Consider the following 4917-nt stretch of genomic DNA (forward strand, 5'->3'; position numbering starts at 1 on the left):
CACCAAAACCTGACCCGACCATAGAAATATATCTCACGTGACTTGAGAAATATTTTTCTCATATATATATATATATATATATATATATATATATATATATATATATATATATGAGAGAGATTTTTTTATTTTTATTTTTGTAATAAATGAGAGATTTTTTGAATTTAGTGTAAGATTTACATGTCTTACTTCTCATCTCTGCCATTGATTTTCGTCTATCTAAAGGTTGTCATTTATATAAAATTAATAATTAATTAATGGGAAAAGTGTGTGTCCTTTTAAAGGACACAAACTTTGGTTCTTTTAAGAGAGAGATAAACATAAAGAAGTGAGACTCACACCTTTATTTTTTTTGTCTTCATTTTTTAGTGAGACTCACACCTTCTTTGTTTCTATCTCTCTCTTAAAAGGTAATAAGCAGTGTTTTAAAACCCCAACCCGCCTCCCAGGTTGACCCGGGTCAACCCTGGCTCTGCCTCTCAGAGGGTTGGGGTCAAAAGTTGGACCCTATATGCATATCGACCCCTCCGACCCCAAAAACAATACATATATCTCAAGTCACGTGAGATATATTTCTCTGGTCGGGTTAGGTTTTGGTCCCGACTCGACCCAACTTGATTTTTATAGGTCAGGTATTTTGACCCGACCCACTTTAATACCTGACTTGGATCAAATTAAAGTCAGACCTGACTTGGATCAAATTAAAGACAATAACTAATCTTTACAATGTATTGTAACTACCCACTATATTCCTATTGAGTATTTACCACAAGGTCTTTCACCCACTAGGTGCTCCACTCCTCCTCTTCGTAACACAAACCTTATCCCTTTCTCTCTCGTTACCTCATCTTGTACGCATAGGATAGGTAAACCATTGGAATTGTTAGTCACTTGGTTCAGATTTGTGAACAGCATTGTATCCTCCTTCTTTCCACGCCTGGCCGTAGGTTAGTTGGGAGAAGAACACAAGAACAAAATCAAAATCTGATTCACCTCCACCCTCTCATCACCCCAACCGTACACCCACTAAGCTTATCAACCATGGATTGAGTTTCAATACCACACTCTCTTCTCTTATGCTCCAGGAAAATCGTGTGTTAATTGAGAGGGGAACTATCATCTAAGTTCCCGGTCATGTCCTCCCTAGTTCGCATGAGTTGCAGCAGCCATGGTGAAGCTCAAAATTTCACCTACTTCTTTCCTATCCTTTGGTTCGGCCGAAATTCCAACCTCTAAGAAGGTAACCTGTCTTCTTTACATCTCTGCCCCTTCTTCATTCATTTCGATTTGAAAAAGGGTTCTCACCTTGCATGCGCATGATCTGGTCTGAATTAGTGTTGCCTTCTTTTGCATGCAAATGATGAATTGAGCTGGACCTTTATTCCTTCCTTCCCTCGGGCACACAGCTAAAAGTAGAAGTAAGTCAATTATTAAACCCTTCTTTGTTCGGCCCCTCATGTATGATAGGAAAGTAATTTTGTTTGTGCCATTTCCTCCCTGAAATCTGTCAATAGGTACATCCTTAGAAATTGATGCATGTGAACCTAAACCAAAAATTTTGAATTTGGAAATAACCCCTTATAAATTGTTGGATTGCTTCTTGGATCGGAAAACCTTATTTGGCCTTGCAATTGCTAATACGCTTAGGGGCAGCATGTGTACGGTCTTGGTAGCACAACTTGTGATTGCAAGTCTTGTTATGTTAAAATAAAAAGGATGAACCTTGATAACTTGTGGTAGGATTAAAATTAAAAGCAGAAAACTTAATCAGCCTTGGAGTTAGTACCTATAAATCTTGCTTAATTAAATTGTGAGTTTGGAGATAGTTTCTTTATTATTGGGCTGCCATTGGATTAGCCAAATTAAGTAGGTTTTGCATGTATGAGACTTAGGTGTACAACATCCTTAGGAGTCCTCTAAACGCACCTTAGGCAGTGTAGAAATGGTTGTAAAATTGAATGAATCATGAACACTTCTAACGGTCCAAACCGAACAAGGATGTATTAGAGCACTTGGATGTTTCATTGTTAACCGATTGGTGTGTTAGCTTTCAGCCAGACAACCTATCTAGTCTAGGGATTATGAGAACAGGTTAAATTACAAGAATTGGAGAACATTTTATTTGGGCACTTCCTTTAAATTCTGCCTTCTTAGAACAGCCTAAGAATGTAAGGCATGTAGGCCTTAAAACGAATTTTTGTGAACAGCCATGAAACTAGTTTATGCAAACTGAAATTGATTTCCTTGGGAGCTGGAAATAGAGCTCCTCAATAGCCTTGGACCGTCCTTGAAGAGAACCAAAAATATGTGATCTTGCATGTGTAGGAGAACCGAGTACAACATGCTAAATTGTTAATCTTTCATTCCTTAATGATGTCACTAGAAGTTTGATATAGGAAAAATAGCGAGCACCTATTTAAGGGCCTAAAACCGAATCTGCTTGAACATAGTATCTTGGGATTTTGTTGTGGTTTCTTATCGACTGACAGAATAAAATGTAGGACAAAAAATTAATAATGCAAGAAGCATGATGACCTAATTAAACACTAGAGATTGGAAGACATGGACATGGCATGCGAATAATAGGATTATAAGAATAAAGATCCTTAATGTATTTTAATGATGAAAACCGAATTTGTATAGATTGGAAGCTTTGAGTCCTTTTGCTGTTAATGAATTATTAAATGAATATGAAATCAGAATTTGATTTAGTAAAATAGGCATGATAAACCGAATAAGTACAGGGACTAGGAGGCAGAGCATATTTGTTGCTGAATTGTTTAATTGTATGAGTAAAATTCTGATTTAACTGCACTCTTGCTTAGGTGCGAATAACTCTTGAGTGTGGGCTGATTGTTGCTGCTATTTAATAAATAATTGTGGCATTCGAGGTATGTGTTAGGTGGTATTACCTGATGTGACTATTAACCAGTGTATGAATTGTGAATTGTTTCTCACATGTGCCTTATGATTATTCTGCCATAATTGATGAATTATTCCGCCTATGGAAATGTTATGATTATGGAAATTCTGTTATGAAAAGAAAGTATGGCTTGGCAGTATGATATCTCATATACATGAAATATATGTTATGACAATGATGATATAAGCATGCACCTTGCATCATACCGCATTTTTTTCTGTTTGTGTGTGACAGCATAGCTTGGCATGCATACTATAGGCATCCCTGTGACTGAGCACGCATCATATAGGCATCCCTCGGTACCAGGGTATGGGACACTTGGCATCCGTCCGCATAGGTCACAGTGGGATTCAATAAATGAAGGTGCCGTTGCATGGAATTCCCACTGAGTATGCACGCGCACGACGGTGCTATGAGCGTGAAGAAGGCGTTATATACGCAATATGATATATGATGAAAAGGATTTAATGTTTGTAGCGACTGTTTATAATTTTGTGCCTAGTTTAATACTGTTGCATTATTGGTTTTGTTGCCACACTACTGGGATTTTTCTCACCCTTTTGGGGCTGCTAGTTTTACAAAATGGCAGGAGGACGGAAGAGCATTTGAAGACATGTTTAATTGGATATTTGCTGTTATTTGCTGCTGAGCTGTATGGACTATTGTTGTTGCTGATGTTTGATGGATGACTGTATTCAATTGAGTAACTTGGATTACAGTTGGATTATGATTTTGGATTATAATATTTTCAAGACAGATCGTTTTCGGGAAAAATCAGAGTTTCGCAGCGAAAGCCTTTTTGAATTTTCTTGCTGATTTATTTCTCCAAGTCAGTGTCTAAGCAAGCTTTTCTAATTGATATTAAATGAAAAAGTTTTTACTAAACGAGAATTTCATACGATAACGTTAAGTCTCTAATCCGCTTAGCAAACCACTCTCTTGGATGCATACAAGGGAGGGTGTTACAAAGGGGGGTCACTGTATGTTTTTTTTTTAAATTTCATGAAACAATTTTATTAAAAAATAAAATAAAATTGCTAGCAAACCTAAATCTAATCGTTCTCTTCTCTCCCAGCGACCTAGACATCTTCAATCTCCACCTCACTGTGAATCTTCTAGAAAATTAAAGAATTTTACCCATTCAAATGAAATTCTTACTATCATCGATGGAAAACAAAAACTCATTCTTTCTTCCTTTAAATTTTTTTTTGTCAGGGACCTTCTCAAAAGAGGCAGAACCGGGTCAGCGTATATGAGTTTTGTACTTTGGTATCTTGATACTTTAATTAGATTGTGAAATATTGACTTGTGGTTGTAATTGGTGAATTATGTTAAGTATATTTTGAATCTTTGATGATTGGTGGTTTGTTTTTTAATATTTTCATATAGGATATATATATATATATATATATATATATATATATTGGGCTTATCGTTTTTCAAGTTGCTTGAGATAATTTTATCTCCGGCTACTAAATCATAACCGTACGAAGATGGATCAATGGTGATAAAGGAAGAGAGAGAAAAAGAGAATCATAACCATTCAAAGGTGAATCAATTAATATAAGGAAATAAATAAAAAAAACGACGTAATTTTGCGGAGGCCGGAGATAAATTTATCTCAAATTGTTGAAGAAATGTTTTTCCCATATATATATATATATATATATATATATATATATATATATATATATATATATATATATATATATATATATGTTTGGTGTTTGTCATTTTAAGTGACATAAGTTATGTCATTTTAAGAGAGAGATAGACACAAGAAATGGAAATCATGGGAGAGAGAAAATGGGTAATTTTTTTAATTTAATTTTTAAATAAAAAAATTTCTTGTGTCTATCTCTCTCTTAAAATGACATAACTTTATGACATTTAAAATGACAAACACTTTTCCCTATATATATATATATATATGGGCTTATTGTTTCTCAAGCTGCTTGAGATAATCTTATCTCCAGCTATTAAGTCATAACCGT

The 4917-nt window shown here is 35.1% G+C and overlaps 1 long non-coding RNA gene across 3 annotated transcripts; it reads left to right on the forward strand.

The window, feature by feature from the left end:
• Positions 1 to 818: 818 nt before the first annotated feature.
• Positions 819 to 4223, forward strand: LOC133295376 (uncharacterized). 3 transcript variants are annotated; one of them, XR_009749332.1, is made up of 3 exons: positions 819 to 1418; positions 2826 to 2891; positions 4139 to 4223. It is a non-coding gene; the product is annotated as an uncharacterized LOC133295376 (long non-coding RNA). The 3 variants fall into 3 exon arrangements; XR_009749331.1 differs by lacking the exon at positions 4139 to 4223 and adding an exon at positions 3497 to 3825; XR_009749330.1 differs by lacking the exon at positions 4139 to 4223 and adding an exon at positions 3158 to 3788 and having other exon boundaries at positions 820 to 1418.
• Positions 4224 to 4917: the final 694 nt, after the last annotated feature.

This window comes from Gastrolobium bilobum, unplaced genomic scaffold (genome assembly GCF_033153095.1).
Source record: "Gastrolobium bilobum isolate Gb01-03AN ecotype WA unplaced genomic scaffold, APGP_CSIRO_Gbil_v1 utg50313, whole genome shotgun sequence".
NCBI lineage: Eukaryota > Viridiplantae > Streptophyta > Magnoliopsida > Fabales > Fabaceae > Gastrolobium > Gastrolobium bilobum.